Here is a 25,827-nt window from a genome sequence, read left to right as displayed (position 1 = left end):
CACACAAAGACATTTAAGAGATGAAATCATGCTTATTTTTTTTATTTTTAAATGCGTTTTTTTTATTAATTTACACTTATAATAATAATATTTGCATTATTGTTTTCATTTTGTAAAATATATATTTTTTTGTTTTTACAACAGAAATGAATCAACCAAAAACTTACTTTAGTTTTTCATCTAAAACAAAATTCATCTCCTATCATCACTGTAAAGCTGCTTTGAAGCATCTGTGTTGGGAAAAGCGCTACAGAAATAAAGTTGACTTGACCATTACTTTTCAACTCCTTCAGTTTTTATCGCAAAACATTTTCCCAGAAGGTTTAGAATAGCTAGAATAGTTTATAAGCGCACAATTATGAGCATAATGAGGCTGTAAAAGCGGACTGAGTTTACCTTTTGACGTGAGGTCGTTTAATCTCCCCGACAGCCTCTGTAGTCCCATTTATCCATTTGTTAGCAACCGCCTTTTTCAAGACGCGTAACAACTTCAAAACTTACAATTGGGGTGATACTGATGTGTTTTATGTTGTAGAATAAAACATGAAAGTGTCTTGTGTTCACCACAGACCGTATTTCAGCCATTTAAAACAAAATCACATAAAAAAAAAAAAACATCGACTTTGAGACAAGGGAACTGGAAGTGCTAAAATGCTAACTCGCTTCCGCGTTTTGCCTACAAAGTATTGTCATACCTGCTACACTCTAAAAAAATGGTGCTACTGTATATGGCACTAAAAGTGGTTCTTTGGCTCGTTATCATAGGGGAACCACTTTAAGTGCTGTATGGCACCAAATCTTCAGCTTCAGTGGTTCTTCAGCGGTTCTTTGGGATGACTGAGGTGCTACTATATACAGAATATATATACAGAACCTGTTAAGATATGGTGCTATATAGGACCGCTACCATATACAGAACATGTTAAAATATGGTGTTATATAGCACCAAAAGGGGTTCCCCTATGATTACAAGTCAAGAACCACTTTTAGTGCCATGTAGCACCATTTTATTTAGAGTGTACTTTAATTTCAGACATAACATATAACAAAGAGATGTTTTAGATTCAGTTTTGTTCTAACATTCTGTTTACCTGTAAATTATTATGCAATAATCGGATACACAGAACTATATTTTTAAAGTTAAATGCCTGTATCTCTGAATTTCAAACTATTCCTTTGTCTGTAATTTACACACATTCACACGTTTAATCTATGTCTGATTACAGCGATCAACCCTCATCAATATTCTCTCAGCTTCTCTCTGAACTGATAGTTTAACAGAGCTGGAAATATAACGCTCATTTCTGATTATAACACCACTTTTGAGAAGGAAAAATAACCAAATACCATAAAGAAATAACAGAAGCTTTAATTTTGCCCTTCTTTAAATGAATTATAGGAATTTAATGATTTGAGACCGATTGGAAGTGAATGAAGAGCAGCAGCATCTGTTTCATAAACCTCATTTCACAAATGAAGATGGAATTTCACATAATAAAAGTTATTTCATGCCAACAATAAAATATGGAAAGAGTTTCATAAAGAAAACAATGTGCAAGTGAGAAATCACACAGATAAAGACCTATTCTATTTAAAGTTTACATTTAAAAAGGGAAAAACAATATATAGTTTAAATAGTTAGTGTTCCCTTCTAACTTTCCAAGATCGACTAGAATATCTTGGCGTCTCTTTCTATGAGCAACTTTCACTTTACCGCGACGCATTGTCTGTTTTCCGCCAGTGGAGGCGCTCGAGCAACCGAAGCAACGACACATCCGAGTCTAGAAGAAGAAGAAGAAGAGAAGTGAGCGAGGGAAGAACATAAACATGAGAAGTGGAACACAGCCGTTCATTCTGCTCTAAATCTGATGTTTTCACACTGTGAGTATATTCATTTATCATTTATTAGGAGAAATCTAAATCCAAACGACTAAACGAGTCGGTTCATTTGGTGAATCACTCAGAAATTAATAGAAATGAACCGAATGATGTTGTTCATTACGCTCGAGAAACGTAAACTCATTACTGACTGTTTTCACATTACAATTTGTGAAGATTATGAGTTGTGTTTTCATTTTATGCAATGAAACCTGGTAAACAGAATTTTTCAATTAATGTAAATCATATGTAAGAGCAACATACAAATCTGGAGGAGTTGAATTGTTTCTAAACAGTTGTTTGAGCAAAACACTTAAAGGCACGGGAGGAGATTTGTTCCATAAACATTTTTGTTATGCTAGTTTGAAGGCACATATATACGATTTTAAATTAAAATTCTCAAAACCATTAGACCATTGTTATATATTTTGTTGACCTGTGTGCTTACACTATTCCAAATGCTTCCAACAATGTTTAAATACAGATAAATCAGCAATTTTAACCACTGTTACTGACCATGGCCTTGCATCGTCTGTCAATGACATCATATCTACACTACCCTTGATTTCTAGTTTTACTTTTGTAGAAATCATGGAAACAACGAAGATTCTTTATTATATGATGTGTTTAATGAGACAGGCGAGTAACTGTTTGGATTCTTTCTGTTTTATCAACAGAAAATAAATTGTTGTGGGCTAAAATGTATATGACATTCTTCTTTCAGACAAAAACAATCTGAGTTATATTAAAAGTCCCGTTTTTCCTGTGTTTTTGAAGCTTTGATTCTGTTTACAGTGTGCAATATAACATGTGTTCATGTTTCGCGTTTAAAAAAACACAGTATTTTTCACACAATTTACTTATCTGTATACTGCTGTTTTCACTGTCCTAAAAACGGCTTGAGGATTTCCTTATTCTATGAAACCCCTCCTTCAGAAATACGTAACGAGTTCTGATTGTGCCAGCGGTTCCCGTGTTGTGATTCGACAGCAGCTTAGGGCACGTTGCCCGGAAAGGTCACGCCTCTTACCATAACGGGGAGATGCATGTGCTCAAAGTACAGCGTCCCTTGCCAAACAAAGGTGATTTGACTCCGGGATGAAAATAACAGCGTCTGGACGACATGGCGACAAACACAACCGAACCGAACGCAACACTTCCTCTTCTCCACGTGGGAGCGCAACAAGACCACGCCCCCTTTTTTGCGTATTCTTGTGGGCGGAGGTTGGTCAACAAACTGTTCTACTGACGTAATTAAAGCAGGAAGTACAGAATTGTAGTCCAAACCGGCCGTTCGCTGTAGGCTTTGAAAGGGAACTTCTGTTAAATAAAATATCTCGCTTGGCATTGAACTTTGAGCTTTATAATTTTACAGGTATTATTTATGCTCTAACAGCAACATTACACACTAACTAAAGTTTGAAAAATGGGATCACGAAGAACAGGACCTTTAAAAAAACTCCTGGCTCTTCCTAGCTTTATAATGGCATCCCAAAATTTGAAGACCAAAAAAGTGCATCCATCCATTATAAAAGTGATCCACACAGCTCGGGGGGTGTTAATAAATTTGTGTAAGAAAAATATCTAGGGATGCACCGATATGAACATTTTGGCCGATACCGATAACCGATAATTCTTAATATTTGAAAGCCGATAACCGATATATTGGCCGATAAATCTTAATACAAATTTTAATAAACTCTGAGAGCCTGATTACAAAAACAAAAGGCTCACCATTAAAAGCCATGTCCCAAACACTTCAACATAAATCAAACCTATACACTACAGTAGCCTATTTGAACCAGTGTGAGATTCCTTACCTTTTCAAATTAATTTTACACTCCTATGGCCAAATATTTTTTTTAACACTTTACAATAAGGTTTAATTTTGGTTAGTATAAGTTAACCAACAATGAATGAACAATACTTCAACAGGATTTATTAATTTTAGTTCATGTTAATCTCAACATATTCAGACCCAAAGTTGTGTCTTTTAACATTAGGTATGAACTGTGAATGGACTGTTACAAAACACAAACATTTTATTACTAAAAGAAACAAAGGTTATTGCTCTCTGTTTGTTAATGATAGTTAATGCATTAATAAAATGAGACCTTATTTGTAAAATGTTACCAAAAATTATATTGTCTAAAAAATAAAAATAATATACCTAAATAATGCAAACAAGTAATTGAACAGCATTACTTAGGCTGCATAATAAAGAATCAGAATGCAAGTGCATGAAATAACCTCCGCACAGACGATAAAGAAATGGTTTTAATCAAACCATATTGTTGATGGAAATGATACGAGAACAATAAAAGTGCTAATTATAAAAAATAATGCTTCTGTGTTTTTGAAAAAAAAAAAAAGTTTAATATTACAGTAATAGTAAACATCTGTAATATTAGTCTAGTCTATTAGGAATAATGTTGCTGTTTGAGAGCGCGCTGAAGCTGGAGAGAATGAACGAACAACCATAAACTGAAGCGCTTAGAAGTTTAATTAACAACTAAACGCATCATATATGAGTACAATCAGATATTTATACAAAATAAATATAATATTACAACTTATATTAGCACAAAATCACGCATAGGTGAAGGGTTATAACTCCTGTGGATGCTCTTCCCCTGTTTGAGAGCGTGCTGAAACTTAAGATGATCACCGGTACAGTGAAGCGCTGCGGGTTATTGACTTAACGAAACACATCCTATATGACTTTAATCAGATGTTTATACTACAAAAACGTAATATTACGACTTACATATGCTTAAAATGACGCGAATGCACAAGCGAACTTGACTGTGCTGGTCAGAATGCGTTGTTGACGCTTCCCACAACAGCGCGCTGAAAAACAATTAAACCCAGAGAATTCACTACGTTTTATAACAGAAATATTCTCATTGCAGTGTTATGTATAGGACAGTCCCAGTAGTTATTAATGCTGTGCATTTCTGTTTGAAATGCGCGCGCCGGTACAATGAAGTGCTTTACTGCATCGTTAATTAACTCAACCAAACGCATCCTATATGGGATTATATACACAAAATAATAAATATAATATTACAACTTACAATGGCACAAAAGGCTGTGAATGCACAAGCAAACTTGACTGTGCTCGTCATGAAGGTGTAACTCCGTGGGCGCGCGCTGAAGCTAAAGACCGGTACAAGGAAGTGCTTTACTGCATCGTTTATTTACTCAACCAAACGCATCCTATATGATATTACATACACAGAATAATAATAAATATAATATTACAACTTACAATGGCACAAAAGGCTGTGAATGCACAAGCGAACTTGACTGTGCTCGTCATGAAGGTGTAACTCCGTGGGCGCGCTCTTCCCTCAACAAACGCGCTGAAACACACCGCTCTTTTACAGCCTATTCTATTCTCATTATCATTTTATATAGATTATAGAAGACTTGCGCTGCACATGTTGCACATAACTGTATTTTCCTTTTCGAAGTGATTCCAAACATATTTAGAGCAATTCAAACCCATCATGGTGGACAGCGCGTCCGTCTCAGCTGAAGGAAATAATACATTATCTATCGGCTTGACTATATCGGTCAAATTTTCTTATTGGACCGATAACGATAACATCAAAAATAATCATTTATCGGCCGATAACGATATGTTGCCGATATATCGTGCATCCCTAAAAATATCCATATTTATCGCGTTATAAAGTAAGCGACATACATTCACATCACACGTTAGTGGTAGAGTTATACTCACGGAACACTATAGTTATTCACAATCATGAAAGTTCATTATTTGCATGCGTTTTAAAGCCTTGCCGGTTTCATTCGCGTGCGCGGTTTTAACATGCGCTTTTCAGAGTGCGCGCACTAAAAGCCTGTCAAACACGTGAATACTGAACTAAGTAGTCTTACTGTGTTAATACTGTCAAATACACACAAGGTTAACATAAACACAGTCGGTTATGTCTAAAGTGAAAGTAAAATCGCAATCGTGTCTGTATATTAGATGTGTAGAGGTCTTAAACTGACAGCAGCGACAGTGAACACGCTGTCCTTAAAGGGGCAGTTCACCTATAAAATTGTCATTATTTACTCACTCTAATATTGTTTCAAACCTGTATTCATTTCTCGATTACAGAATTTTCCGTTTTGAGTGAAATATCCCTTTAATGTTAATACAACAACAAAAGAGAGAAAATCACTCGCTGCTCTTGACTGAAAAACTAATACAGTAGCTAAGAATCAGTGTATATTTTATAGTGAAGTCTGTGTAGTGTTTTATTTTTACATTCATTAATTCAATTTCATACTTAAATGCTGCTGTACAGCTCTGAGCTGCCAGTGTATATCTTTATATATATTTATTTTATATTATACAATACACTAGGAATGTGTACAAGGGTTTTTTTAAAGTAAAGTTTTAAGTTTAAGTAAGGTTTTTCAATTCTTTTAAGTAAAATAAAGAAAGAGTATTGCAATAGAAAATAGTCTTTTTTTTCTCCTTAACCTCTTGCGGTTCCTGTCGCCTAAGAATAGAATAACAAAAAATGTATGTGACAAGTAGGGGTGTGACGGTTAGTATATAACCGTGAGACCGACGGTTATAGTTAAACACCGTCATTAGAACTCTATAACCGCCAAAACCGTGTTATTCAAATATTTTTTACAAACATAAAAAAAAAATCATTTTTTAGATAGGTTCCCTCAGCTGACGAGGGAAACGGAGGCGGAGTTAGTGGTGCTTCGGAGGCTGCTACTGCTGGAGATGATTCGGGAGAGGTCTGTGCACCACCCCCTACCAAGAAGAGAAATCTTGGAGATCTCCTTAATAAACGGAGGTCTGAAATCTCTGCCACTTTACCGATCAGAGCGCGCGTTAACCCGCTATCTCCAAGAACAACCAAATGACTCTACGGCTAATCCACTAGCATGGTGGAGAGACAATGAAACACGCTATCCGCTCTTAGCAAAATTGGCACATAAATACATGTGTATTTGTGCTACAAGCACAGCATCAGAGAGAATTTTTAGCACTGCGGGAAACATACCCCTGTCAGATCGTCACTAAAACCAAGTAAAGTGAACATGGTGTTCCTGTCACGGTAATTAGGTAAATCGGTAGATAATATACTATATCTCTTTACATAAATACTATTTTCTACTTAAAACTATAATTTCGTTATTTTTACTAACCCAAATAATGACTCGTCCGCACGTGAGGGGGAAAAATGGCTTCCTTCCACTTAAGAGTTGAGCTCTTTATATTTTAATATATTTCTTTACATAAATACTATTTTCTACTTTTAAAAATTAATTTTGTTATTTTACTAACCCAGTGTTTTGTATGTGAATGCTGTTTCACGTGAATATTACCACAGGAGTGAAGCACAAAGCTTTGTTTAGCCTACAAAGGAAATGATGGTCAGAGAGCACTTTTTCATTCTGTTTTGTGATCTGGTCAATCGATTTTCCGTGAATTTTAACAATAGCCCTAGTCCATTTTATCCCAATGGACATGGACATCTCGTTTCTTTTCCAAAATCTTCACTCACGTCGCACCCATTTTCGCAGGGGATTATAAACGTTTCTTCTTTTCGTTTGCTTATAATTAAATCTATTATAACTATTCACATCCTTTACTGTGGGAAAGTATAACAAAAAAACACTGTGGGACGAATACTTTTTTACTTCAAATTGTATTTAACACAGTTTGTTCTTGTTATTAAACTTAGCAAGGCGCGTCAAGTTTGGTTTATTTGAATAGCGCATTTCACACACGCGCCGGTTATTTAAGTTTCGTTTTCTCTGGCAGTGAATAATCAAACATTGCCTAAATGTCTTGACCCTGTGGAAGATAAAATCCGCTCTTCAGACATTTTACAAACAGTGTTGCCTTGCAACATCAGGAGAAAATATGAAGATGAAGATATTCGAGAAGGTGTCTATCCAGCTTGTCCCATTCATCTCAAAACGCAGAGCGGTATATGACGCATCTTAGCAGGGAAATAGTAATCAAATATTTTTCTAATAGTATATATTTAACTAATATTTAATTTTCTTATATTCTTGAGGTAACCATTATTTACTGAAAATCGTTTAAATATTTTATAGGCTGTGTTGTTTCACTAACGGAAGTGCTAAAATAAACACGCATGGATGTTTCAGCATCAAATGATTTCAAAATGTAGGCTATATATATCTGGCATAGACTACAGTATTTAAAATAGCATATGCATTATGCATTAGTTACATTCTCAATTTAATTTACAGAGCAATCCCTGCTAAGTTTTTAGTTTAACTAATACTATAGATGTGGATTAGTGTGTCGCACTCGCAGCGGGGGCGTGTGGTGGCGCTCCATCATGACGCTCTCCCCGATATCGATATTGTTTCATAAAAATGAGTATCGATTAAAATCGAGAAATCTATATTTTTTTACCTAGCCCTATCTAAAACGCGTTGAATGATTATACCACTGAAACTAAATGTGATATGGTGATTTCAATTATGTTTGTGCTTTGACTTTTAGGGAGTGTCATTCCGGCAGATTTAAAATGTCAAAATGACTCGCGATCATGTTGTTTTAGCGTGACATTTCACATTTGAATGTCCGGGTTTACTACAGTATGCACGACGTTGTAGATCTGTTCATCATATAAAGCCATCGTGTCTCTTCAGAAGACTTGGATTCGGATTAGACCACTCAATTTATTATTTTTATGATGACTTTTTGACGTTTTTTAAAATCTTTTAAGTTTGAGTGGAATGGACTTTAAATGGAGGGAAAGAGCTCTAATTATTTAAATGTTTATTTGCGAAGTAAATGTTGTATAGTAGGGCTGGGTATTGACACAAATTTCACAATTCGATTCAATTTCGATTCACAAGCTTTCGATTCTCTATTCTTTTCGATTCAATTCAAAATTATTTATTTAATTATCAAATGATTATTTTGGATATGTATGAGGTATAATACATGGAAAATGTTCTCAAGGAAAATTAATGTTGTAAACTATGGGAGTCAGTTGATACTACATAAGCCTACTAATATTGAAGGTAAAAATGAACTGATTTGTATACAAACACTTAAATGACACTAAATTATGTTTTTTTTATATAATAATAGTTATAATATTAACTTTACAATTACATAATCTTAATTCTACTCCAATTAGTTTTTTTTTAAATATAAACATTTAAAGGGTGGCTGTCATAAAAACTTGCCAGATTTATTAAATATTGAAGAACATTGACAATGATTATCCTATGTAATGTGTTGCATATAATTAGCAAAATGCTCCTCTCTACAGTTAATTTTTCTAGCTGACTAACGAGTTTATGGACACTGGATATGTTTTTTCTGAGGTAATGACATTGCGTGACATTTACTTGTAAGTAGGCTTGCTACGATAGTCGGTGTTGCCGGTGTTACCGGTGTCCAGACTCAACACCGGTTACATCACTTGCCCACCGTGGCACCGCCCACCGTCTTTTTGATTTTTTTATAGTAATAAAATAATTTAGTTCAGTTAGAGAACAGACAATACAAATAAAAACTGAACGTATCTGCTTAATAAAGCATGACCCGACCGTGAGTCTCGGCAGCGGCTGGAGTCATTCATCAGATTTAAGAGTGAGGAGCTGACTGAGATGATCGCGGAAGATTTGGTTTCAAAGCGAAACGTAAAAGCGCCTATTTAAGGGAGTTTGTCATTTGTTTTGTTGTTGTGTTTTTCATATAAAATAATAGACTAATGAACCCACAATTCAAGCAACCCGCAGCCGAATTGGCGCTAATTCAAAACCGAAAGTTAAATGTGCTCGTCCGCACAGAGCGCGCATTGTTTACTTTGGCCTGGCTCCGCAGTGCGAGCCTCCGCTACGCTGACTGCGCGCATTTATTTTTGCCGCGCGCACCCTCGCGCTCGTGCGGGCGCGTCGAGTATAAACGAGGCTTTACGGACGAACTGTTATTCATTCATTGAATCTCGAGTGCATCTCAATCATAGACTGATCATGCTTGATCAGTGCCCTGACTACTGAACTAGGGAACTGATTGAGACGCACCCATGGCCTCACAGAGCGCGCATTTACAGACGAGCTGTCATTCACGGTGTGTGAATACGCAACACTGGCGCGTTTTCAGTTCAGAGCGGTCGTGTGCATGTTACTTTCGGTTAGATAGAATTAGTGATTTAAAAGCATCCGCCGGTGATACCGGTATTACCGGTGTTGTCACACATCAATTAACCGGTGGGAAAATTTCCTCACCGTCACATCCCTACTTGTAAGCTGTTCTACTTACATCTTTCTGCGGTTAAAACACTTGAGCTATTCTATGTGACATGATACGGATTTCGGTAAGTTGTCCTGTATCTTTTAACACCCTTTCAGAAGGTAATTTGTGGGTTTTTTTGCGCTGTTACTTAGGGGTGTTGAAAAAAATCGATTATCGATTAATCGCGAGTATGTTATGGACGAGCATGAATCGATCATTAAATTTTCAAAAATCGATTTTTTAAATTTATCTAAACCTGACACTACCACCGTGTGTGTGTGTGTGTGTGTGTGTGTTCATTAGATGAATGTAAATCTGTCGTTAATGCTGAGATGATTCTGAGGGAACACTCTAGAAATCCTCCCGCCTCGCCTCCTCTGGAGCTCAGGCACATTAGCATTAGCGCGTTAGCACGGCTCAGATTCGCGCACAAACACCGAATAAACGCCTTCAATCCGCAGATTTATGAGCGCTTCAGATGAGCGCGCGCGACACACATCGACGCACACATTCGCGGGAATTAAGGCTATCCTGAGGACGCGATGAGCGGATCTCACACACACACAGCCGGACTGATGCTGGAAACACACCGCCGCTCCGCTGCACCGACCCGCGGCTCCCGCTCACGGAACCGAACGGGCCTCGACACTCCTCCAACACGAACCCGTTTTTCTTCTGTCGTTTTTTCCCCTTTTGTCTTTCTCACGTCAGGAAACGAACGAGAGGAGCTCGAGCGTTCCACGCGCTCCCGCCCCCCTCACGCGCGCACCGCATCCATCACTCTTGACATTTTGTCACTGTGTTCTACAGTACAGTATATAAGCTGAAGCTACAGTAAGTTGTTCAAAAATGTTCATTTTGTCTTCTTAATGATTAAATTGGACAATTTTCTTCTAGAAAGACAAGGTGTTTGGAGAAAAAACTTCTTCTTTACCTTGACATGTTTCGACTGCAACCTGCAGTCTTCCTCCACCTGAACACGTTGTCTTTCTAGAAGAAAATTGTCCAATTTCTACAGTATGTTGGTTCTGATCTACTTCCTAAACGAAATAAGCCTTTCATTTATTTGTTATTGTTTAGTTCAACTTGATGAGTCACAACACAATGTGATGTATTCATTTCTGTGTAACTACACGACACTATATACGACAAGTGCTTTGAGTTGTTGTTACTCAATAAAAGAGTTAAGTAATTCAGTAGCTGACTTTTTTTTTATACTGCAATCACTTTGTAGTGTATTTTCGTTTACTGTTGTGAAATGGAAAATCAATAATCGAGAATCGTTAATAATCGAAAATCGACTGTAATCGAATCGGGACTTCAATAATCGTAATCGAATCGAATCGGGAAATCAGACAGATTAACCACCCCTACTGTTACTGGTATTAAAGCGGAAGAGAAGATCCATTCATGTTTTCTCCACGCTGCTGGTTCTCTTGAGCTGAGCTGCGGCAGAGCGATCTCACGCCACAGCGCCAAAAACGGTAGGCTATTGATGTTTTTGAATTTCTTAAAAAAAAATAAAAAAAAATAGACTAATCAATTCTTGGGATTTAAGAATCGATATTGTTAAGTAAAAGTGAGAATCGATTTAAATCGAGAAATCTAATTTTTTTTACCCAGCCCTATTATATAGTAGACGTTAATATAATTTAAGTTTTAAACGAGTGGGTTGTGTAAAAAAGCTGCATTCGGTGGCCGTGCTGAAGCATCAACCCAGTGAGTGAACGGCACTATGAACGCGACTTCACGAGGTTAGTGATGGGCAGACAACAGAGAGAGAATGCAAATTCATGGCTGTTTTATTTCTTTCATGTACTGTTACTGGAGCCCGGCCGATATTATGTATTTTCCAAACTATCGGTATCGGCATTTATGATGGCCGATAAATTAATATAAAAAAAAAAAAACGGACGAAACACCGTTCAACCACATTGAGTGTTGCCGTTTCATAGTTTGTCCACCAGAGGGCACTCTACACCATGCTGGTTGGCAACACCAGCTGATCCAGCAGAGTCATGCTTCACAACACAAATGAGATCATCCGTGAAGTGCATGGCACGAGACATATACATTGCTTGAATAACAATTAAAAGAACATCCCCATCAGTTCTCTTAACTCAAATAAGCATGGCAAAATTTGTGACTGCCAAGTCCAGTTTTGCTGTTATATGTAAGCCAAGAGTGAAACGGAATTAGCTAGTAAGTTATAGCGTGACAGTTTGACAGCATGAGACGTATCATCTCTCCCCTGCCCGTTATTTAGAAAAGGTATGTTTTACAATATTTTGCAGTATGACGTTGGCCATTTCTAAATTATGGCTTATCATAAACTTTAGCTAACCACAAAGCTAGCTAATGCCATGGCTATCAGTGGAAGACCGCTAACATTAATGCGCTTGGAAATCACAACTAACTTATTCTGCCTAAATAAAGTAATGATCTCTGTATTTACTGTATATAACTAGTATATTTGTAGTTGCCGTCCCTGCATTGTAAATCGTAAGTTAGGCATTTGAGGAGTGAACGAAAGTGCGTTGCAGCATTAACGAGTCACATAATGGATTTACTGCATTTTAGAAGGCAGGCAGCTATTATATACTATATATTTTGCTGTTGTTATTTATCAGAACTTAACTGAACTTCCAGTCTTGCTCAAAGTTATATTTATGAAGCTTACCACGTCTATTAATACTAAAATACTAAAAAAAAATTGTTTTGTTTTTGTTATTGTGTTTTCATCCAAAGGACTTTAAGTTTCACATCTTAAGTTTGTAATTTTAATAGATTTTATTTATCAGAATTTTAATAAGTTTTAAAGCGTTAATGGCTTAACTCTACCGTTGTGATCACAATGTTGGCGCTAGCCTGTGGCTAACTACTACCACTTTTTACCTTGACTTAGTCACTGCATTTCAGAGCACCAGGCAATGGAGCAGTAGCTTAGGTTCGCTACATAGGGCAAGTATTTATAAGGCACATATAAAACACAGACAATGACTAGAAACGTACCAATTTATAATGTTTGTGCAAGATTAAATTAATGTAAATGAAGTACACTTACAATAACAAATAAATAAAAATAAATAAAAACACATATGAATAGGGTTGGGTATCGCTTGGGTTTTTTTCGATTCCGGTGCCAAACCGATACTTTTAAAACGGTTCCGGTGCCTAAACGGTGCCTGAACCGATACTTTTTTTTTTTTAAAAGGCCACCAAATGAGGTGGATGACATTAAATGGCTTTTTATTTATTTATTTATTATTTAAATTGAACCATTTATTAAAAGTTTAATGTATACTTAAATGTATGAATATAAATAAATACAAAACACAATTTACTTATTTACAAATTATAATTGACATATTTACAAATTCACAGTAAAACCTAAGCCACCCAACTACAACAAGCCTAATATAACTCTAAACAGTTACAGTAATAACAGCAGTCGTCTGTATTCTTGCTCTGCTACAAACCAGCTTCGAGCTTCAGCTTTATTTTGAAATATGATCATATTCTCTGGCTAAATATTTTTGAACGCATCGCCTTAATGTTTCCATGGTGACGCGTCATGTTTCTCACATGACACACAGCAGCCGCAATAGCGCTGACAGCTCAGCTGTATCGGGTTTATTTCGTTTTTTCTTTTTATTCAAAATATTCACAAACTTCTTAACTGTGTCACGAACTATCTGATGTTCAAATGTGTGAGTGAATGTGTGTTAGTTGATCTATAAAGCGCAATGGGCGGCGCCATGTTAGTTTGCGCCTCAGAATCGGATCTGTCGGATTTACAACACTTGAGTTCATTCTCGTCTCACGAAATACATGAAAGTAAGTGACCAGTGAACTGGAAGAAGAATAGAGTGCACTATATAGTTACTGTATAATGTGCATGTATCTGATGTGAATAAAACATGTAACGTTAGTCAAATTATAACCATCTGAAAGGATTGTCATTGCCGCTTTCATAGACATCAGTGTGTGTTTTTTGCTAGTAGCCTACTTATGAACATTTAAATGTCTGAAACCTGAAATAAACATGATGTCGTTGAAAACACTGAATAGTTGTCATGAGTTGTGATGTGACCAGCGCTGAGCGTCTGTCTCTGGCTCGGTGCAGCCAAAGCATGCGAAAGCACGTTTGAATTTTGGCACCGAAATGAGGAACCGAAATCTGCGTTCTGATTCGGTCCGGTACATACCGGTTATATAAGTACCGGTGCCATATTGGAACCGGATTTCGGTACCCAACCCTACATATGAATGACTTGTTTCTTCTCAATCCCTCATGAGTTTCTTTTTATTAGATATTATTCTCCTATTTTTGAGCCTCTACAAACACAAGCCTCTTTGAGCGTAGCATTGTCCCAGTCTGAGATGTTGTCTATTTTTTTAAATGGATGAGATCCTGAAAAACTCGACTCCAAAACTGGTGCGATTTTCAGTTCACGACGCAACAAGTAGGCCTTTTTTCTTAACGAGAAATTCTCTGGTTAACACACAATTCAATGGGATGGAAGGAACTTTCTGACCCCGATATGCACACTGCGAATTTTCATGTGACGTTAACCGTGAAGGGGTCTATAAAGACATGACTCTGAGTTTATTTTTTAGCGACAAGTTTAAACTACATAAACTTTTATGTAACATACTACTACTTGTGGCGTCTGGTGATGTTATACAATCTGTATGCCTTATCATTAGGTGATGATAGTGAAGCATAAAAACTAGGAAAGTGAAGCAGAAGAAGAGCAGTACTAGGGCTGTCAAAATGGCTGAAAAGCTAAATTCTTTCTTAAATATGATCAAAATTTGAATTATATTTGAATTCTAAAGGCCCCTTCTAAAGGGGAAAAGTACTGTATTTTCTCCTATGCCCACAAGAGGGCGCAAGCGAGCGCAACAAGCAAATGTAAACCAAATCAGGCATTGTGTCTTTTATTGAAATGAAAATGACATTCACACTTTTTACAGTGCATTAACTTTTCAAACAATTGTTATTAAATAAAATATAATTTCCTTAATGAGCATGTAAGGAAAATGAGGTAACAAAAGTGCATAAAACTGCAAGTGCATCAGTAACCTGAGAAAACACACTTCAACAGAATGTAACGTGAACACAAAATAGCAAAATGACATTCAGAAACAATCCATTTCCACTCACTAAACATCTATATATTGTTAGTCAAAAACACCAGTCAACTTGACCTGCAGCGAGTGCTGAGCGTTTTTTGGTGAGGTATGATCAAGTAGCTATGTATTTGCCAGCTGCGCAATATGTGGATACATATAGCGTTATACCGCATGATTTTGCCACCAACTGAGAGGATTTTCGTCAGCAGGTAGCGTATCTTCTCTTTTATTTATATCCATCTCATGCTCCAAAGCCCTGATTGCCTTCTTCTGCACTGCTCTGTGTCTGACTATATACGCTGTCGAACAGGTTGCCATGCCCATTTTCTCTCTGACTCAGAGTCCTCACAGTTTTTTCCGCCTTTTTTCAAACGAACAACACAGCCGCACCGCTGTACTGGATAAACTAACCGCGTCAGTTCCGTCACCGTCGTGTGTCGTGCGCCTCTACCAAAAATTTGAATGAACGGTTTTTGCATTCGAACGTGAATTTTTTTGTAAATTCGATGAACATTCGAAATTCAAATTTTTATTTGACAGCCCTAAGCAGTACTACTGATGATATCAGTGAATCCAGAAGGAGGGGCTCTGATGACATCGCGGATGGCTGTTTCATTATAGGGGCGTATTATGAGTTAGGGGTGTCATTTGTAGTACACACTTTGAAGGGAGGGTGTGATCTTATGCTTTAAAAGCTAGCTCACTATTGCTAGCCAATCCCGAAAATTACCTACCCTACCTTTAAAGCTGGATAATTGAGCCACTCCCACAGCCGTTCATGAGAGTTTAAATGCTGGGAATATTCCCATCTTCCCACAGGAAAAGAAGAAGCAAGCAGGAGGAATTACTCCAGGAGAAACTACAGACATACTATTGTAAAGATGGAGTTTAAGGAAGAACCCTGCAGAATAAAAGATGAAGAGACAGAGGAACAAATAGGTTGGTGTTTTCCTTCATTCTCTTTAATGACTGATGAGGAACATTAAGATGAAAACTGACATATTACAATACTTCTAAAACTAGATACTAGTAGACTCCGTAGTAAACTAGTTGCTAAATTAAGAATTAACTTTATTTTCTTTGTTTCCCACTTTGAATTTGTTGATTTTAGACCCGATGGAAGTGAATGAAGACAAACATCATATCACAAATGAAGATGCAAAACTGACATATAAAAATGAAGATGAACCTCTATTTAATAAACCTCATAATTTCAAAAATGAAGATGAAAACACAGTCGTTTCAAAGACTGAAGAGAATTTCACACAAGAACAAGCTGGGAAATCTGGAGTCAAAGGATCTTTCACCTGCTCTGAGTGTGGAAAGAGTTGCACATATAAATCACACCTTAATATACACATGAGGATTCACACTGGAGAAAGACCATTTACATGCTTTGAGTGTGGAAAGACTTACAAACATGAAGCACATCTTAAGATACACATGACATCTCACACTGGAGAAAGACCTTATACATGCACTCAGTGTGGAAAGAGTTTCAGTCGCAAAGAGGACTTAAATGTGCATGTGAGAGTTCACACTGGAGAAAAACCATTCTCATGCACTTACTGTGGAAAGTGTTACACGACTAAATCAGAGCTTAACAGACACTTGAGAATTCACACTGGAGAAAAAACATTCACATGCACTCATTGTGGAAAGAGTTGTGGACAAAAATCAAACCTTATTAGACACATGAGGATTCACACTGGAGAGAAACCGTTCACATGCACTCAGTGTGGAAACGGTTTCACATCCAAAAGCGCTCTCAACGATCATCTGCACTTCCACTCTGGAGTGAAGTCGTTCAACTGTGATCAGTGTGAGAAAACATTTGTTAAGGAATCAGGCTTGCGAAGACACCTTAAAGTTCATGTTGCTGTGAAGCCTCACTTATGTTCATTTTGTGGGAAGTGTTTTATACGACTGCAACATTTAAGAGAGCATGAGAGTATTCATACTGGTGTGAAACCTTATATGTGTTTTGACTGTGGGAAGACCTTCATTACATCAGGCGCATTAAAAAAACACCAGAGAATTCACACTGGAGAGAAACCGCACCAGTGCTCACACTGTGGAAAGAGTTTCACCCAATTATCTCGTCTACAGAAACATAAGAAAAAACGTTGCCCGAAGTTGTCTAATGAGTAAAGTTCATGTTCAGATCCATCACTTGCAAGATATTAATGTGACTTTCAGGTTAATCAAAAGCTGGATATTTTGCTAAAATTAGTCGTGAAGTTTGATTGTTTGACAGGGGAACCTTTGGGGAAGTTATAATAGTAATAGTTTGCCATTAGGGGTGGAACGGTTAAAGGTAAAAAAATTTAACCGAACTGTTCTCCACCCTTGGTTCGGCGTGCGCTTGCTCCGCGGTTAATTTCAAATCGGATGATGCATCTATAATATGGTTTCTTGAAAATAATGTGCAAAACAGACAGACAGAGTTAGGTTCATGTATGTTTCTGTCGATGGATACACATTCTGGCTTCCCAATACATAAAAAAAACAATGATAATCAAAAAGTGTGGACAAAATGGGCTTGTATGCGAGCGCCGTATGCTCGACCGTGACTCGCTCAAGTCAGTCATATACACCGTCATCGCCGGGTGTTGATAGTGTGCGAGCACAGGTGAGACCTGGGGCCCGTTCTTCGTACCTCGCTAACTCAGTTAGCTGGATTTGATTGTTGATGATTTGGCATGATCTTGGATTGTTTGGTTCTTCGAAGCTCATCCTGGACTTGCTGTCATAGTAACAGGTCCGTAAGATTAAACCTGCTCATGAGCGGCTTATTTCATGTAAACAGGATTAGATTGCATCTTGAGGTGATACTTAAAATCTGTCCCAGCCACTGCTACTTTATTACAAGAGTTCATTACTGAACCAGGGGCAATAATAATAATTTTAAATAATAATATAAAAATGTTATATTGTATATGAGAATGTATAATGTTGTGTATAATACTATAGACACAGCCACTTGATTGAGCGATTTATTTGTGATGGAATAATTACTTTATATAATTTTGTTTTTATTGGTTTACACACATGTTGTACAGTTACTCTGAGCCGTGCATTAAAGAGCACCTATCATGGCATTTAAAATGTTCCAAATATTGTTTTAGAAGTCCCCAACAACAGTTTTGCATGCATGCAATGACAAAAAAGACTTTAGTTTTCTTATAATATGCATTTATTTTTACCTGTTTTGACAGCGATTCTCAAATGATTCCTTTAGTGATTCACTTTTCAAAACCCCGCCTTTACGTGACGCTAATCTGCGCTGATTGGTCCGATGACCCAGTCAGCTGTGATTGGTATAGTCTGTGCAGATATTCTCGGAAACGGAACGCCCATCAAAGTCTTATAGTGACAGTAATTTGTTAATATGTGTCAGGAGTTATGAATATGAAAACCGCGTCGGTACTGTTTGATTGTAATATGAGCCTCAGCTGATCTCATTCATAAAAAAACTCCTATTCTCCTCACGAAGACTCGCGACAAATCAACATCCCTCAGGGCTTTTAGTTCAAAAGTGTGCAGATGAGGAGACATATTGATAGATTCTCATATGTCTGTGTCAAATTTCTAAACAGAGGAGTATTTTTTATTCAATACTTCCTCAAAATGGGCAGTTATAGCCTAATCATGAGCGATTGAGTCTCTTATGTGTTGTTTTCAATTCATACTGGCAGCCGGAGGGCGCTCTGTGCACATGTAGTCCATGTATGGTACAGACAGACGAAGAAGAACCATGTGTCATAATAGAAGTCCATAATAAAAGCTTCCTGAGATCGCGAAACATACATTTGACGACTAATAAACACACAATCGCGACGATGTATGGTTTGTCTTCAAGCCACTTAGTCTTCAAATGCTCATCCTTGGGCAGATGAAAGAAGTTTGCTTTTGAGTGGCACTTCAGAACACAGTCTCGTGGCCATGATGTTTTCTAGTTTTCACTGGCGTCTTGGAGCGCAATAAGTGGGCGTATCGTATTCAAATAACTTGACAAGTTGACGTCATCTAGTCAGAGAAAAAGCTTCGGTCTTCTAACGATTCTTAAAAATGACTCCGAGTCGACTCTTACTTTTGAAAGAAAATAACTATATATACGGTGCACTGTCATATTTCAAGCTATCACAGGATGTTTTTGTTCACTTAGATCTATGTTACACACTACATGAAAGGTAAATTTCAAAATTCCATGATAGGTGCTCTTTAAGTGATCACGGATATTATGGGAGTGGCTTGATGCAGCGCAAGAGAGGATAATTTGATCTTGACCCATAAGAAACTGTCACGTTACAAATCTGCTTCAAATTAAATTAAAAATTAAATTACAACATTGAAATAAAAATGTAAAGGGTGTACAAATACTGTATAAAATCGTGAATATAAATAATTGGTAATCAAGTTTAAAAAAAAAAACATTTATCATTTATCTATAATAACTTTTATGTTGGTTTGGTCGTTTGGCTGTTTCCTTATAAAGGTTCAGAAAAAAACATGAGTCCAATTTGTCAAGTTTTTTGCCAGGTGGCTTTTTAATTATATGATGTCATTACGTTGCTGTCTTGACGCCAGCCAATCGCTGCATTGCTGATCGTGGTTTCGAGTATCGATGCATCTGCCCTCTTCAGGGGAAAAAAGAACGCTCAGTAATCTTAGATCATTTAATCCAGATATTTTAATCCAATCCGCAAATTCGTTTGAAGAACCAATGATAACCATCAGTTATCACGATTAAAAGATCTGGGATCTGTCAAATCATCTTAGATGTATTAAGCGAGGTACGAAGAACGGGCCCCTGAACACCACACACAGATATCTTTGTTTAAACTCATTTAAGCTTTGCCAATCGAAACATTCAAGAGCAAGACACGAAAGAGAACTCATGCACGCTGAGAGGTGTGTGTGTGTGTGTGTGTGTGTGTGCACTCATCTGAAGCGTGCACACGGTGCGTCGCAGATAGCGTGCAAATTTTGAGTTCTCTTTCAAGTCTTGCGCTTGAACGGACAAATTCACACAAAAACGTCAACATGCCCATCTTAGTGAGTAATTCTAGTGAGTATAGTAGGTTAAGTAAACCGTGAACAGTCGATCAAGACGTGTTCATGTGTATCAGTAGCCGCGTTTCCATTACAGATTTGAGCAAAACATTTGCAATATTTTCTAAATGTCAATAAAAAACGATTGCGAAATGACAGTGTGATGTTATGCGATGACATTAACAGATGTTATGAGACTAAAACTTATTTTTTCCTCTCGCGACAAGTCGTTCAAAAAATTATACCACATATTTTAGTAGGCTTATGTATATCCCAGCCACCGCACCAGCCATTATTTTTAATGGAAGGAGACGTGCGTGTTATCCAAGCATTAATGGCAAGGAAAGCCAATTACACTTGAGCGTATGAGGTGTACATGTGTGTGTTTCTCCCTCATATATCTGCTTCAAGGTTTTCATGATAATGTGGCATTTCTGTGTTTAGAATCCAGTATTCTATTCCTATCTCTCTCTAAATGCAATATCTTCTCTAATAAAAGTTACAACCCACCCCCTGCTCCTTCTCTTCTGTCACACCTAACAATCATATCCACCTAGTCTAAAATCAAAATTTGGTCTCAATCATGTCTCCTGAATACAAATAACACCGGGTTTACTAGATAACTCTTCTAAGTATGGTTTTAATTCTTGTCCATTGGCCAACAAACTTCTTGCATTCCATTGCAACTTATTAGTATTATCCAACCCATACTTGCTCCTGACTTGCCTAAACACTGAGGTCATTTCTTACTTCCTCCCATGTCGGCCCACTGATATTTAGATGATGTACTGCTGCCTTCACAATTATTTGTATTCTTTCAGTCTTGGATTTAATCTCCATTGTTGCATTGAGTACCCCTGCTATAAAAATGACTAATTTCTTTAGACAAACCAAAACATTTCCTTATTTTCCTGTTCTGTTACATTTGTTGAGTGATTTCCTACTCTGTTTCTTTCATTTCTTCCTCCTCTCTGATTCACCATCTTCACAGCATCTGCTGTATTTCCATTTCCTTTTTCATCACTTCACATCCCCCGTAAGTTAACTACACTGACTCCCCCACAGTTACAACATTTTGGTTGTTCATGATGGCACATATTCATGATCTTCTCCACTCCTGGCACATCTCCTTCTGCCCTTACATACATTAGCTGTATGCCCAAATCTTTGGCAGTTGTAACACCTCACCGGTTTGGAATGTATTCTCTAAGGTTAAAGCTCACAAACCTTAACGTCGCTTTTTTGGGTAGCAAGTCCTCTTCAAAATCAAGTACAACATACTTACTATCGCTCTGCATTCCCTCTCAGGTTATCTGAATCCGCAGAGCACCCTTCAGAATTCCTCCTTTTAGGTATGCCTTAATTTCCTCCATTGAAACTCCTGCCGGAACTCCCCAAATCACTCCTTTACTCCACTTATTTCCCTTTTCCACACGACTTGAATTTATTACCTTGAATTTCCCCATTTCTTTTATTCTGCCAGCCCTCTCCCTCTGTTCTCCATTTCTACACACAATCTACACAAGTTTCCATCTCTCAAAACCTTTGCCATACGTATTTCGCCAATCTGGTTTCGTAAAACAGTTGTCACTGGACTCATTGTTGAAATTCCCTTATCCTCCCCAAATCTCAATATTTTTTCAATTCCAAACCTTCTTGATCACTCTCTTCCATTCCTCTTTCACAACTTCCACTACGCCTGGTTTTCCTTGGCTCTAAATGCCTTATTGTCTCTTTTCTCCCTCATTTTCTCACTTCTGTGACCTATTCCCTTACTATCATCACTATCCATTATATCAGAATCTTCCCACTCTGGTCCATTCACAACACAGTTGTGGTCACACGCCACCGCTTTCTTCATTTCATTTCATTTCCCCATTTTTGTTAGTTCTCCATGAGCGTGTGGTCAGATCTGCCAAGCATCTTCTGGAAAAATGCTACCGTGACCATACTGACTTCCGTTCTGCACTTCTCCATCTCTGTAATCTTCCCCGAGATGGTATGCCTCTGCGCAATGCCTTCTTTCCAGGCAAACAAGGACCTTCCTTCCAGTGACAAAGGCAATGCTTCAACCTGTTGTTCACATGACCGTAAAGGACACTGTCACAAAACAAAGACTGAGGGGAAAATACTAATGACAGAAAGGCTCATCACCTCCCTGTGCTGAAGCCAGGGCAAACTGTCAGGATGCAGACAGCACGTGGTTTTGACAGACTAGCAATTGTGAAATTCCCTGCCCAGCAACCAAATAGCTATGTTGTAACATCACAAGGTGCCACGTACATCAGGAACAGACTGCATCTCCTCCACGTCTCAGAATCCCCACCAGCTGACTTTGAGGATCTCCCAATAGTCAAGTCAAGTCAACCTTATTTATATAGCGCTTTTAACAATGCAGATTGTTTCAAAGCAGCTTTACAGTGTTAACTGTAAAAGGAAAATAATAGTGACTAATGCTGGGACACTTGCAACACCATCCAATACTGAGGGGCCCATGCAGCAACCACAGTCCCCTAAGCTAGATTGTTACACTGACACAGATGGCAGACATTCAGTGGTGACTCGTTCTGGAAGAGTCAGCCGTCCTAACCAATGTTACAAAGACAATGTTATGACCTGATTGAAAGGTGCCTTGCACCTCCACATTTCTTCATGCGTGGTATTCGCATGTTATGTGGTGCTGTCAAGTGTTCCCCCGTTATTGCATCTGTTTTGTGTTCTCATATGTTATGTTGTTGGTTAATTTTACCTATGCAATTCCATAAAGCATTTTAGCACTAAAACTAGCTCCTAAATCTGTGAAATGTTAGGAATAGTCAAGAGGACTCTTAAGTCACTAAGACCAAATCACAAACAATCCTAATGGATGTTGCGTACCTTTCTCCCCTTTCTCTCTTCCACTTCGCTTCTTGTATACTCACTGTCCTATCATAGTAAAAAAGGCAAAAATGCCAAAAATAATAAATATTATTTATTTAATTAATAACAAAATAATGTCTGATTACTTGTTTCAGAAGTTAACATTTACAAATGACCGGATAGAGTAAAAGAGTCAAATAAGCCTATTTGCCATGTTGTCTATGAGGATCAGGGTCTCTGAGCCCAAACCCAGAGTATACTCCCCTGAATCCCCGGCTGGGCTGAGGGTGAGGAATCGGGGTGGTGAAGGGATGCAGAACATTGTGGAGATAACTGTGATTCGGCTGTGTATACTGTATGTCTCCTCTCGCACTGATTAGATAGTGCTCCTCCCAAACTTTGTTTATAAAACATAATTTGTCGCTTAAATTCTGCAATCTCTCTCTGATAGGCTGATAATTAGCTGAACAAATACTTTAATTAGTGACACTTAGCCTACTTTTTTAAAAAATCTTTATTTTAATATGGCAATTTTTTTTTCTTTATTTTAATATGGCAACATTTTTATTTTAAAATCTTTATTTTAATATGGCAATATTTTTATCACTGACAGAGACTCCTCGCCTGTCAGCCAATCACTGTGGGCATAGTTAGTAAGCATGATGACATCATCCATAGCAACGAGATGAAACCCCACCCTCACTCTTACCTTAAGAATTCTCTCTGTTCCTTAGTAAAAGTTGCTCTCAGCAGCTTTGTAAATAGGTTTTAAGAGAAAACTCTTAGATAAGAACTTTTACTGTTATTTAGGAGAACTCTTAGAGCTAATATCAAATGTTTTGTGAATACGGCCCCAGTTTTATAAAGTTGTAGACATTTGTAATAACATATTTGTAAAATAAAATGAAGAGTAGAGAAAACTGTCTCTTGGCTTGACTAGCCACACCCTCGCAAATTTTCATTATTGGGGAACTACACACCTTATCTTTGTAACACTGAAACATTAAAAAAATATAAAAGATTCAGACCAGCTCATCATTTTGGCTGATGCGATAAAACTGCTTAATGACCAATTTTATTTAAGAAAAACATAATGGGCAAACAAATCTCTCATATACACTCCAGGCTTGAAAATCACTAAAATCAAATTCCATATTGTCCACATGTCGTAGAAACCTTGAGAAAATCAAACTATTTACATGAAAGTGATGAACAGAACATGAACATTTGCTCACACCTTTGGGCAATGATTCTTCTCATGAGTCCATAGACCAGGGGTCTCCAAACTCGGTCCTGGAGGGCCACTGTCCTGCAGAGTTTAGCTCCAACCCCAATTAAACACCTGAACCAGTCAATCAGTGTCTTACAAGGCCCTAGTTAGACACTGATTCGCTGGTTCAGGTGTGTTTATTTAGGGTTGGAGCTAAACTCTGCAGGACAGTGGCCCTCCAGGACCGAGTTTGGAGATCCCTGCCATAGACTGAAGACTTTAAGAGCACTGGTGCGGCTTCTCTCCAGTGTGAACTCTCTCATGTTTTTTCAGGTTTCCTGCCTGAGAGAAACTCTTCCCACAGTGTGAGCACTTGTACGGTTTCTCTCCAGTGTGAATTCTCTGGTGTTGTTTTAAGCAGCTTGATGTACTGAAGGTCTTCTCACAGTCAAAGCACATATAAGGCTTCACACCAGTATGAATACTCTCATGCACTTTTAAATGCTGCAGTAGTGAAAAACTCTTTCCACAAAAAGAACAAAAGTGAGGCTTCACACCAGTATGAAGTTTAAGGTGTCTTATTAAGTTTGACTGCTCAACAAATGTTTTCTCACACTGATCACAGCTGAATGATCTCACTCCAGAGTGACGGCGCAGATGCTCATCAAGAGAGCCTTTGTAAGTGAAACTCTTTCCACACTGAGAGCATGTGAATGGTTTCTCTCCAGTGTGAATCCTCATGTGTCTCTTAAGGTTTCCTTTCTCCGTGAAACTCTTTCCACACTCAGAGCAGCTGAAAGATCCATTGACTCCAGTTTTTCCAGCTTGTTTTTCTGTGAAATACTTTTCAGTATTTCCATCTTCATTTTCTATATTCTTTTGAAACTGATGCCTTTTGTCTTCATTCACTTCCATCAGGTCTAAAAAATAGAAATAAAAGAAATTCAGAAAGCCCCAAATTATCAAAGTTTTCTTAATCTTAAAGTTCCTCATTAAAGAAAATGAAGGAAAACACCAACCTATTTGTTCCTCTTCATCTTTTATTCTGCAGGGTTCTTCCTCAAACTCCATCTTTACAATAGTATGTCTGTAGTTTCTCCTGGAGTAATTCCTCCTGCTTGCTTCTTCTTCTCCTGTGGGAAGATGGGAATATTTCCAGCATTTAAACTCTCATGAACGGCTGTGGGAGCGGCTTCACTGACTGAAGGTGTGAATTGTGGTCGCTGTTGCTCATTTAGCAGATGATCATCACAATCACTCTCAATTATCCAGGTGCAAATGTTTGCTCAAATAGTCATTTAAAAACTATTCATGATTTACGTTTTTAAGATTAAACTTTAACTTCCAACTCACATGGCTGATTTTTGAGTCGCTCTATCATAAGCTATGGTTTGTCATAGATTGATTAAAATCA

At 37.6% G+C, this 25,827-nt stretch overlaps 1 protein-coding gene across 1 annotated transcript in view; it reads left to right on the top strand.

Annotated features, from left to right (window-relative positions):
* The first annotated feature begins 1,779 nt into the window (after nucleotides 1-1,779).
* The window catches only part of LOC307136832 (uncharacterized protein), a 55,542-nt gene continuing 31,494 nt past the window's right edge, over nucleotides 1,780-25,827 (top strand). Inside the window, exon 1 of the mRNA XM_079834146.1 lies at nucleotides 1,780-1,881. The gene's annotated coding sequence lies outside the window, so the exon portion shown is untranslated. The remainder of the gene's footprint in view (nucleotides 1,882-25,827) is intronic.

The sequence above is a fragment of the Gobio gobio genome (assembly GCF_949357685.1).
Source record: "Gobio gobio genome assembly, chromosome: 14".
NCBI classification, from domain to species: Eukaryota; Metazoa; Chordata; class Actinopteri; order Cypriniformes; family Gobionidae; genus Gobio; species Gobio gobio.
This window is presented reverse-complemented; position numbering and strand designations above follow the sequence as displayed.